The sequence below is a fragment of the Rattus norvegicus genome, chromosome 2, assembly GCF_021556685.1.
Source record: "Rattus norvegicus strain SHRSP/BbbUtx chromosome 2, alternate assembly SHRSP_T2T, whole genome shotgun sequence".
Lineage (NCBI taxonomy): Eukaryota > Metazoa > Chordata > Mammalia > Rodentia > Muridae > Rattus > Rattus norvegicus.
In genome coordinates, this window is record NC_141535.1 from 174,801,891 (window position 1) to 174,814,559 (window position 12,669).

At 44.2% G+C, this 12,669-nt stretch overlaps 1 long non-coding RNA gene across 1 annotated transcript; it reads right to left on the minus strand.

The window, feature by feature from the left end:
* Positions 1-6,228: 6,228 nt before the first annotated feature.
* On the minus strand, positions 6,229-12,599 carry LOC102546356 (uncharacterized). Its single transcript, XR_015676207.1, has 4 exons — positions 12,124-12,599; positions 11,421-11,547; positions 7,670-7,808; positions 6,229-7,312 (listed from the first exon to the last, which is right to left on the minus strand). It is a non-coding gene; the product is annotated as an uncharacterized LOC102546356 (long non-coding RNA).
* Positions 12,600-12,669: the final 70 nt, after the last annotated feature.

The following is a 12,669-nucleotide window of genomic DNA, read 5'->3' on the forward strand; positions in this document are numbered from 1 at the left end:
GTTCCAGAGATAGCCAAGGTTGTACCTCATGCTGCAACTGTACTTGGTAATGTGTAAGAGTCACCCAGGTGGTACTGGTTTTGAAGACATGAAGGGGTCATAAAGAGCAGCTGAGGCCTGGCACTGTGAGAGGTCATAGAAGGCCATTGGTGAAGGTGCACCCTCAACTGCAGTTGATGGCCCAGGATTGAAGGTGTCATTCAAAGGAGTTGAGACTTGACGCCATAAAGAAAGCCTATTAGAGACTATTAGTGAAGCCTAGTTGCAGCAAAAGACCCCAGACTATTGGAGATACAAGTACCATGGGATGATCACCAAGAACAGCAGTGGCAGTGGAGTGGATCAACCTGAGCTTAGAGTGCTACAGAGGGCAGAGCTGGAGAAGTGATGCCAGACCTTTGGAGGAGCCCAGAAGATCATGTGTTCACCCCAGACATAGAAACAAAAAGCTGTAACATTGAAGTTGCCTTGGAGATCCCAAGATGTTTGAGGTGCCAGAGCCATGGGCTATCTACTGAGGAAAGCTAACAGGAAGTGAAATCAACCCAGAAGAAAGAAGTTTGTTGCAGTCAACAAAAGTGAAAAAGGAATTGGAAATCTAAAGACTGCTTTGACATCATACATGGAGATGCAGAGTTTGAATTTTGTCCTGCTGGTTTTCTATCTTATTTGGGGGATTACAGTTAAGTGATTGGATCTCAGAGGAGACTTTGAACTTTGGACTTTTAACATTGTTAAGACTGCTACAGACTCTGGGAACTTTGGAAATTGGTGTAAAATATACTTTTTTTAAATCATGCTATGGCTAGGTATGGCCCCATAGACTCGTGTGCTTGAACAAGCCTATGGGGGCCAGGAGTGGAATGTGATGGTCTATATATGTGTGGACCATGGCATAGTACTATTTGGAGGTGTGGCTTTGTTGGAGTAGGTGTGTCAGTATGGGTATGGGCTTTTAATACCCTAGTCCTAGCTGCCAGAATACTGGAAGCCAATATTCTGCTAGAAGCTTTCAGATGAAGTTGCAGAACTCTCAGCTCCAGCTGTACCATGCCTGCCTGGGTGCTGCCTTGATGATAATGGACTCTGAACCATATAAGCCAGCCCCAATTAAATGTTGTCCTTTATAAGACTTACATTGGTCATGGTGTCTATTGATAGCAGTAAAACCCTAACTAAGATACCAAAGTTAAATCATGATCAGGCAAACAGTCTCATAACCCCTTAGAAAATAGAAATAGTCATTAAAGACCTCCAAACTAAAAAAAGCCCAGGGCCAGATGGATGGTTTTAGGGCAGAATTCTACCAGACCCTCAAAGAAGAGCTAATACCAACACTCTTCAAACTATTTCACAAACTAGAAACAAAAGAAACACTACATAACTCATTCTATGAAGCCATAATCATTCTGATACCTAAACCACACAAAGATACAACAAAGAAAGAGAATTTCACTTATTAAGAGGCCAATTTCACTTATGAATATCGATGCAAAAATACTCGATAAAATTCTCACAAACCAAATCCAAGAACACATCAAAACCATCATTCATCATGATCAAGTAGGCTTCATCTCAGGAATGCAGTTCAATGTATGAAAATCCATCAATGTAATATACTATATAAACAAACTCAAGGAAAAAAGTCACATGATCATCTCATTAGATGCTGAAAAGCAATCAACAGATTCAATACAATTCCCATAAAAATTCCAACACAATATTTTACAGACCTCGACAGAGCAATTCTCAGCTTCATAAAAACATAAAACCTAGGATAGCCAAAACAATTCTGAACAGTAAAAGAACCCCTGGAGGAATCACCATCCCTGACCTCAAGCTGTACTACAAAGCAATCCTGATTGAAAAAAAACAAAACAAAACAAACAAATAAACAAAAAAAAAAACCCTACATGGTCTTGGTACAGAGACAGACAGATTGATCAATGGAATAGAATCAAAGATTCAAAAGTAAACCCACACACCTATGGACACTTGATCTTTGGCAAAAAAGCTAAAAACATACAGTGGAAAAATAAAACATCTTCAACAAATGGTGCTGGTCTAACTAGCAGTTGGTATGTAGAAGAATAAAAATAGATTTGTATTTATCATCTTGCACAAAGCTCAAGTCCAAGTGGATCAAGGACCTCAATGTAAAACCAGATTCACTGAATCTAATAGAGAAAGTAGGAAAGAGCCCCAAATTTATTGGCACAGGGGGAAATTTCCTGACCAGAACATCAATGGCTCAAGCTCTAAGATCAACAATTGATAAATGGGGCCTCACAAAACTGAAAAGCTTCTGTAAGACAAAAGACACCATCAATAGGACAAATCGGCAACCTACAGATTGGGAATAAACCTTTCCTAATCCTACATCTGATAGAGAGTTATTAACTAAAATATATAAAGAACTCAAGAAGTTAACCTCCAGAAAAAAAAAGTTACCCAATTTAAAAATAGGGTACTGACCTAAACAGAGAGTTCACAACAGAAGCCAAGAAGCACTTAAGGGGGTTGGGGATTTAGCTCAGTGGTATAGCGCTTGCCTAGGAAGCACAAGGCCCTGGGTTCGGTCCCCAGCTCCGAAAAAAAAAAAGGACCAAAAAAAAAAAAAGCACTTAAAAAAATGTTCAAAGTCCTTAGTCATCAGAGAAATTTAAATCAAAATGACCCTCACACCAATCAGAATGGCTAAGATCAAAAACTCAAGTGATAGCACATGCTGGAAAGGATGTGGAGAAAGAGGAAAACTCCATTGCTGGCAGGATTGCAAACTGGTACAACCACTCTAGAAATCAATTTGGAGTTCCTAGGAAATTGGAAATAGTTCTACCTGAAGACCCAGCTATTCCACTCTTGGGCTTATACCCAAAAGATGCCCTACCATGCCACAAGGATATGTGCTCCACTATGTTCATAGCAGCCTTATTTGTAATAGTCAGAAGCTGGAAACAACCCAGATGCCCTCAACCAAAGACTGGATTCAGAAAATGTGGTTAATTTACATAATTGAATACTATTCAGTCATTAAAAAACAAGAACATTATGAATTTTGCATGCAAATGGATGAACGTAGAAAATATCCTGAGTGAGGTAACTCAGATCCAAAAGGACATGCGTGGTGTGTACTCACTGATAAGTGGATATTAACCAAAGAGTACAGAATACCTAGGATACAGTCCACAGACCTTAAGAAGGGTAACAAGCAGAAAGACCCAAGTGAGGATGCTTCAATCCAACTTCGAGGGGGAAGAAAATAATCATGGGAGGTAAAGGGAGGGAGGGAGCTGTATGGGAGAGGGGAGGAGGAGGGGAAAAGAACCAGGGATGGGTGGGGTGGTGACAGGAGAGAAGCCCAAAGGGCCAGGAGAATGAATGGAAATAAGCTGTCTTGGGGGAATGGGAGGTGGGGCTCTCTAGAAAATACTAGAGACCCAGGAGGTAAGAGATTCTCAGAACTCAATAGTGACCTTAGCTAAAATGCCCAACATTGGAGACTCCAATCTCCAGTAGATAGACAGGACCTCAAGTGGGGGGATTAGGTTAACTAACCCACGGTCAAAATTTCTGACCCAGAATTGTTCCTGTCTAAAAGAAGTGCAGGGACAGAAATGGTGATGAGGCTGAAGGAAAGGCAGTCCAATGACCAGCCCAACTTGGGATCCATCTCGTGGGGGCGTTGGGAGGCATCAAGGCCTGACACTATTACTGAGGCTATGATGTGCTTACAGACAGGAGCCTGGCATAGCTGTCGTCTGAGAGGCCTAATAAGCAGCTGACTGAGACAGACACAGATACTTATACCCAATCACTGGACTGAAGTCGGACACCCCTATGGTTGAATTAGGGGAAGGATTGAAGAAGCTGAAGGGGAGGGTGACCCCAGAGGAAGACCAGCAGTCACAACTAACCTGGACCCCAGAGACTGAGCAACAACCAGGAGCGTACACGGGCCAGTCCAAGGTTCCTGGCACAAACAGAGCAGAGGTCTGCCTGGTCTGGCCCCAGGGAAGGGGAAGGTCTGGGGGTGAGCGGGGAGGAGACCCTCTCAGAGGCAAGGGGGAGGAGGAATGGGATGAGGGACTGTGGAAGTGGGGACCGGGAAGGGGGACAATGTAAGTACATAAAATACTTTAAAAAAAAAACAAACAGTTCATTTGGGCTTGCAGCCGTGGAGGTCCACCATCAATAGGCTCACTGCTCTGGGACAGTAGTGAGGAAGCAAATCATATCATAAGGATTTGGCAGAGCCAAACTACTCACCTATGGCCAGAGGCCAAAGAAGAGAAGAAAACTGTAAGACATGGACTGGAGGTATTCTAAAGAGATACTTTAGAATATTTAGAAGGCCTTCCCCTTCTTCTATCAGACAACAGGCCCCAGGAAACCAGAATTTCCCCAGGAGCTTCATGCTAGGAGAAAAGAAGGCGAAATCCTGGTACCAACCAGAGAAGGAACTCGTCTCTCAGAAAGATGGTTTACACTTTCTGACAACTTGTCGGTACACCATACAGGACAATCTGGAGCTAGGATGCTGATGGGTCGGCGACAGGCCGGACCACTCCACAACTAGACCCACTTGTTTAACCTCCTGTCTTCTCTTTCAACCCCATGTCTGGACTCCAACGATGGACTAGGGGAAAGATTGGACCTCTTTGTTCTTCCCAACGTGGCCACACAAAATAGTCCTTTTCTCTGCTCTCCACTACTGCTTGTCTGGTTAAGTGGCCTTTTCTGGACATGCGTTAGTTGTCTTATTGCTGTGACAAATTACCTGACAAGAGTAACTGAAGGAAGCATTGATTTTGGCTCAGAGTTTGAGCATGAAGTCCACATGGGAGGGAAGGCACAGACAGCAGGAGCAGGAGGTGTCTGCTCAGGTTGTGTAAGCAGTCAGGAAGCAGAGCGCAATGGATGCTGGGAAAGAACCCTTGGCTCTTTCTCCTTATGCAATCCAGGATCCCAGCCCATGGAATGCTTACAGTTCACAGTTAAGGTGTGTCTTCCCGCCTTAATTAACCTAATCCTTTGCTGGTGTGCTCAGAGGCTAACCTAATCTAGACAATCCTTCACAGGTATGCCTAGAGGCTTGTTTTCTGTGTCACTGTATATCTAGTCAAACATTAACCATCGCAGGATGATGAGGGATTGAGCCTAGCTCAGGATGGGGGATTAAGCCTAGCTTGCTACGAAAACCAGGGCCCAATGCTTGGCTTTAAAAACTCAAATAAAAATTCCCTTTGAAGTCACAGCTCTAATGACCTAAAGATCTCCCACTAACCTACTTCCCCAAGCAGAGGACCAAGCTTGGATACACACGGCCTTTGAAGGACACTTATGATCCCATAGGCATGGGAGGCTATGCCCATAGTCCCCGTGTCTTGGGGTTTCTATAGCTGTGCTAAACTACCATGAGCAAAAGCAATTTGTTGAGGAAGAGCTTTATTTCACTTTATAGCTTTTGGTTCATCATCCAGGGAGGTCAGGGCAGGAACTTACGTAGAGGATATAGAAGAGTGCTGCTTACTGGCTTGCTCCTCATAGCTTGCTTAGACTGCTTCCTTAGAGCTCCCAGGAGTACCAGCCTACGGTTGACACCACCGATAATAGCCTGTGTGCTTCCCTGTAAATCACTAACTAAGAAAATGTCCATCAGACTTGCCTACAGGCCAGTCTTATGGAAACATATTTTACTTCAGAGTTCTTCTGTCTCAAACAACTCATGCTTGCATCAAATTGATATAAAGCCAATGAGATCTGGCACTAACTAAAACCCAAGGAGCTGGGTACATCTGTGAGGGTTTTTATACTAATTAAATCATTTGAAGTGGGAAGATTCACCTGTAATCTCAGTCTCACCTTCTGCTGGCAGCCTATACACAGGGTGGGAAAGGAAGCTTGTTCTTTGACTGCTTGTTCTTGTTCTTGATGGCAAGTCCATTCAGTCATGAATGGCAGTAGAGCCTACTTCTTCAGGATTCTGGAATATACTGATGATGATCTGATACACCCAGCCTCATGGACTGAGCACCTATAAGATTCTTGTCTTGACCTTCCTTGGTAGGCGGCTATTGTTGGAGTAGCTGCACCACAGCCTATAATAAATATTCTATAAATCCCAGATACATGACTGATATATGATTTATATAAGGACAGAACCTATATAATATATGATATATGCATTATGTGTGTATAGAGAGACATGTATACATATGTATATTTGTACATTAAAATATATTTAATATATGTGAGAATGCATACATACACATATATAATACATATACATTATATAAGTTCTATTTCTCTAGAGAACCCTGACTAATACATATTTTGGTACCAGAAGTGGTTCTAGAGCAACAGGAGTAGAAGGATGAAGTTTTAAAGTATCTGGAATAGGCTTCCCGATCTGTCAACACCTATAGTTACTGAAGCCTCTCCTGTCAGCTTGGGAGTACTGAAAGCCCATAGTATGAATATTTCCCAGGGGTCTTGGTGAGTCTAATATATAAAACTTTTGACAAACTGTGGAAAAACAAAGAAAATGATTCTGCTGCTCCGTTGTTCCTGGCATCTTGGGATTAATTGACAAAGAAAAAGAATGAGCCCCATGATTAAATTAACTAACTTCCAGCATCTCAGAACACAGTGAAGGACCACGATGAGCTCAGTGATAAAATTGACCGGCGCCAGATGCAGAGAAGTAGTCTAAAGCTTGCTAGCTTCCCTCCCTCCCTCCCTCCCTCCCTCCCTCCCTCCCTCCCTCCCTCCTTCCTTCCTTCCTGTCTGTCTGCCTGTCTGTCTTTTCTTTCTAACATAACATTTTATTGATTCTCTGGGACACATACATCATATATATCCCAATCACACTCACTTCCCAGTCCTTCCACGTCCAGCCCCACTACCTTTGAGACCACCCCCCCAAAAATAAATATTAAACAAAAAACAGATTAAAAAAAAAGTCCTATGTGTTTACCTCACTGGAGTATGATCAAACTCTCAGTGGCCTGCCCCTAAATAGAACTGGGTCCTTCCCCTCCCGCACCCTCTCCAGAAGCCACCAATTGTTGAGACCTACACTTCAGCTTCCCCATCATACTTTAGAAAGTGTTCTCTTCAGCAGCTTCTTGTCTAAGCTGTTACTTTGCAGGGTGTTGTCACGAAAGTCTTCCATGTTTCTCCCTCTCGGCTATGCATCTGCAGTCACTGATATCACAAAAGTAGCTCTCTTACTCTTCCCAGCAGGGGCACAGATCATGGCCTCCACGTGGTCTTAGGTGACAGCACACACCACAAAAAGGACTCCCAGCTGCAGAAGGACCAGGCAGTCAGACAAGGCCCTCAGCAGCAGCCCAGGCCCAGACATCACTATGGCCTCAGGTATCCCCCAGCACAGCAAGGCCCAGGAATATCAACATGAGTTCAGGCAGAGGCCCAGGCCATTGACACCAGCATGGTCTTCAGTGATTAACATGAGCCATGTACATCAATACAGATCCAACCCAGCTGCACCAAGACCATGGACCCAGGCATGGCAACTGGCGGCTGCAGCAAGACCATGGACATCTGTGTGACCTTCACTGGTAACATGGGCTGGGCCATGGACATCAACATTGGCCTTGTCAGCAGCTTGGACTGAGATATGGCCCTTGGAGGTAGCACTGACCTGGATGTCTTCCTGGCCTCGGGTGGTAGTGCAGGCCACCACCAGCAGTACAGTCCCAGCTGCAGCTCAGATCACAGACATCAACATGGCCTCAGGCTGCAGCCCAGACCTCGGACTTCCGCACAGCATCCAGCAGTAACTGTGGAGAGTAACAGATCTAGCCATGGCCCTGGGCAACAGCAGGCACCTAGACATTACCACGGCCTCAGGGGGCAGCACAGGTCACTCATAACAGTATGGCTCCCTGTGGCAGCAGGACCCATAGACATCAATGCAGTCCGTCTAGCAACTTTCTCCTTCATCTGAAAGTTTCTAAATGTGCCCTGGAAGAGAGTCACCTCTCCAGCACTCACAGAGCTCAAGTTTCAGAAAATCAAACTGTAGCTCTTATTAGGTTGGCTGAATTACGGGGAAAAAAATTAATTCTTAGCTTTAGAAGGTATCAGTGATTAAAGTAAGGGCATTAACTGGTAAAGAATGGGATCCTTGGGTTGGAGAGATGGCTCAGTGGTTAAGAGCACTGACTGCTGCTCTTCCAGAGGTCCTGAGTTCCCAGCAACCACATGGTGGCTCACAACCATCTGTAATGAGATCTGATGCCCTCTTCTGGTGTGTCTAAGGACAGCTATAGTGTACTTATATATCATACATAAATAAATCTTTAAAAAAAGGGGGGGGGATCCTGTAACTTGGAATGGAGACGTATGGGAGGACCAAATTGAAGCTGAGAACTTAGAACTCTCAGATTCTTGAGGGTTTATCTTACCTGAGGAAGTAGTCTCCACCCTCAGCAGAAGATTTACTCTCACCCCAAACCCTGAAATACTGCTTTTCCTGCCTTTGACTGAGGAAATCAATTCTTCATTATCTGCAGAGTTTGCCAGAGGAGGTATATGCTTTGAATATATATCTAAATACCTTTGAATATATATCTAATATATGGTTTGGTTTCTCCCATAGCTAGGATCTACAGGTCCAGGAGTCAAGGGTTAGAAAAGGGAATAGTGTCACTCACTATTACACCTTACTAACCCTTTAGGATTTTTGCTTCCTGTTCCCATGACTTTAATTTCTGCTGGCCTAAAAGTTTTGATTCCAGAGGAAAGAGTGTTCCTTCCAGGAGCCACAACAAGCATTATTGAACTGGAAGTTCAGACCTCCCCACTTAACATTTTGGGCTTCTGGTACCATTAAGCCAACATGCTAAGAAAGGAATAACAGTGTTAGCAGGGGTGGTTGATCCAGATTACCAAGGGAAAATTGGATTGCTTCTCTGCAATAGAGATAAGAAAGATTATGTCTGCATTGCAGGAGTTCCTTAGGAGACCCTTTGGTGCTACCATGTCTGGTGATTAAAGTCAATGGGAAACTACAACAACCTAATCCAGGCAGGATGACAAAGACCACAGACCCTTCAGGAATGAAGGTATGGGTCTCTCCTCCCAGAAAAAAGCCAAGACCTACTTAGGTGCTTGCGAGAGTGGAGAAAATACAGAATGGGCAGTAGAGGAAGGTAGTTATAGACACCAGATAAGATCACATGACCAGATGCAGAAACAAGGATTATAATTGACATAAATATTTCTCTCATGTTTTGTGAAGCATGTGTTTGTACATATATTTGTGTTTTCTTTCCTCAATTTCTTTTTTTTTTCTCTTTTCTTTTTTTTGGAGCTGGGGACCGAACCCAGGGCCTTGTGCTTGCTAGGCAAGCGCTCTACCACTGAGCTAACTCCCCAACCCCCTTTCCTCAATTTCTTTATCACGTGATGTAATATCAATGAAGAGAGTATCTGTGTTTATAATATTTAACTTTGAGATACTTAAAGAGATAATACCATGTACTCTAAAATTTATAATATGCTTCTGATTATATGAGGAATAGTTATATCACATTGGGGTAATTACGGTTTAAATACATAATGCATTTGTAATTAATCATATGAGGGATAGTTTTTATCATGTTATATGTAGTTATGACCTAGTTATTGTTTTCATTTAGAAATTAAGCATGACTTAAGGAGATATGATTGTGTGTCAAGTTGACAAGGAGTGAAAGTGTGATGGCTGTTCTTGGTTGTCAACCTGACTACATCTGGAATTAACTAAAACCCAAGTAGCCTGGTATATCTGTGAGGGATATTCTCCTCCTCCTCCTTCTCCTCCTCTTCCTTCTCCTCTTCTTCCTCCTCTTCTTCTTCCTCCTTCTCTTCTTCTTCCTCCTTCTCCTCCTCCTTCTCCTCCTCTTCCTTCTCTTTCTTCTTTGTTTTTTGTTTTTGCTTTATGTTGTTTTGTGGTTTTGAGACAGGACTTCTCTGTGTAGTTCTGGCTGTCCTAGTACTAGTTTTGTAGACCTGGCCTCAAACTAGCAGAGATCCACCTGCCTCTGACTCCCGAGTGCTAAGGTTAAAGAAGCAAGCTACCATGCCCAGCCTGAGAGATTTTTTTTTCTTAATAAAGTCATTTGAAATGGGAAGACCCACTTTTTTTTTTTTTTTTTTGTTCCCCCCCCCACCCGGAGCTGGGGACCGAACCCAGGGCCTTGGGCTTCCTAGGTAAGCACTCTGGGAAGACCCACTTTTAATCTGGATCTTTGGAAGTGGGAAGATGCACCTTTAATCTGGGCCACACCTGTATAAAGCACGTGTGTTCTCTCTCTCTCTCTCCCTGCTCTCACTCTTGCTGGTAAATGCACTTCAGGAATCTGTTGTATAGTGAAGACCAACCGAGACATCCAGCCTTATGGACTGAATGGCTACTGGATTCTTATCTTGGCCCTTCCTTCCATTGGTAGACAGCTATTGTTGGACCACAGTCTGTAAGCCATTCTAATAAGTCCCACATATGACTGCTCAGAGATTGAGGGCATCCTGAGATGCTTTGTGAAAATGCTATCTCAAAACAAAGAAACAAGCACCTGGAGATAAAACTCAGTTGGTTAAAAAAAAAGAAAAGAAAGTAAACAAAAACCACCACCAGCACCACCAACAACAAAAAACCATGCCTTGCAAGTACAAGAACCTGCATTCAACCCTATTGTGTGACAGACATTTCCTGAGAAGATGTAACCAAGTATCTACCCACTTCAGAAAGGGACCAAGAGCACAGCACAGTATGGACACCACCACAGTCCAACTTGGTGAACCCATGAGGCTTATTAGGGTGGCTTACAGAAATGTGGGTAGGGACTTTCTTATAGGAACAGAAATGACTTAGAGACAGTGGTATCACCAAAGCACATCCACAAAAGCTGGAAACCTGGAGCACACCACAGACTCTACAGCAGCTAACAGGTGTGTCCTTTCTAGGTAGATGGCTCAGTCTTCTGTGCCTCTTCCAGGCTGCTTAGTTGGTCTTAAAGTTAGATTGTCTGAGAATGATGCTAAATAGTTCTTATCGATTATATATATTTGGAGAGGGAGGTGTCTAGTGAATCTAGTCAGTTTCAGGAACTTTCTAAAGCCATATTTTAGTTTTTACTTCCTGTCTTAAGGAGCTTCTCCGCAGGATAGAATGTTTTACCTCTCCTTTGAACATCTTGCCTAAAATATATATATATATATATATATATATATATATATATATATATTTCACCTCCCTTTTCATATCCTATGTCTTAAAGGATTTTCTCCAAATTGAGTGGCAACTGCTACACAACAAACCCCTAGATCACACAAAAGGGGCTGAGTTTTGGTTGCTGTGAACTTGTATTCGCAATGCTGAGAAGGGTTAAAGGATGGCACTTACTCACCAGCCATTCTTGGCCTACTCAGCAAGCTGAGGCTGTTGAGAGACCAGACTCCAAGGAAGGGGTGAGGTTGTTTGGCACCTGAGGAAGAATGCCACCCACAGTTGTCCTCTGGTTTCCACAAGCACACCTGTGGAAGAGCACAACAGTTATTAAGATTCAGAAGGTAAGCACTCAGAAACTTCAAGAAGTTTCAGAAATAACCAAGAGTCACAATGCTCCTCCCCAGGGTTACAGAAGCAATATCAAGTCCAACAGCTCCGGTGGTGGAGGTCAGTAGTCCACTGTCCTCACCCATGCTGGGATGGGTTTTTGCTGGTGCAGCTGCCTTTAGGGGCTCATGTTTCTAGAAGCAACCCCAATAAATCCACTAACTCTCAAGAACAGGCTTCAGTAAAACTGTTGGTGCCCTATCTGATGTGAACAGATGTGTCTCACCAGAAAGTCACATATTACACACACACACACACACACACACACACACACAAACACACACACACACACACACACACACACACACACACACACACTATAGCAAAGTGCATTCATCAACCTGTACTGGAAAAGAAGTAGGGAAATCTGATTTTAGTAGGTCCTAAATAGTTGCTTAATCAGTTTATTTTCCCTCTTGCTAACACAGGTAGGCCAAGACCAGGGCAGGCAGAAAGAGAATACTTGGAAACGCACCAGTGCCTGCATAGCTTACCCAAGCAAAACTACAATTCCTCCTCTGTCTCCTTTTTTACTTCAATCTTTACTTCTGACTACCGATAGTTACAGGAAGAGATTTGGAAACCGTGATTTCACAAAGGGGGTGTGTGTCATCAAAACAACATTGCCCTGGAAAAGATTTTGCATAGAAATTAAAAGGCAGAGCCATACAAGATACCCAAGCTAATTCGAGCACAGCCGCGAGGGCAGAGTCAGTGGGTGCTCAGAGGGGCCGAGGCACAGCTAGGAGGGTTCCTGGTAACTTGGAAAGGAGCGCGACAAATGAGTGAAAAGGGGCAGAGGAGGACATCGAGGCGCGGCCCGCGGACACTGCAGAAACAAAGGTCGAGCCTCTGGGACAGAAGCACCGGGAGCAGCTAGGCCGCAGCGCGCGGGTCGGGGGCGCGCGGGGCTGTGAAAGGGCGGGCGGCACCAAGGAGGAGCCAGCGGCCAGCCCCGGCGAGCGGAGTCGGCCGGGGCGGGGCGGGGCGGGGCGGGGCGGGCGGGCGGCCGCGGGCTTGGCCCGAGCGAGCGCGCGCGG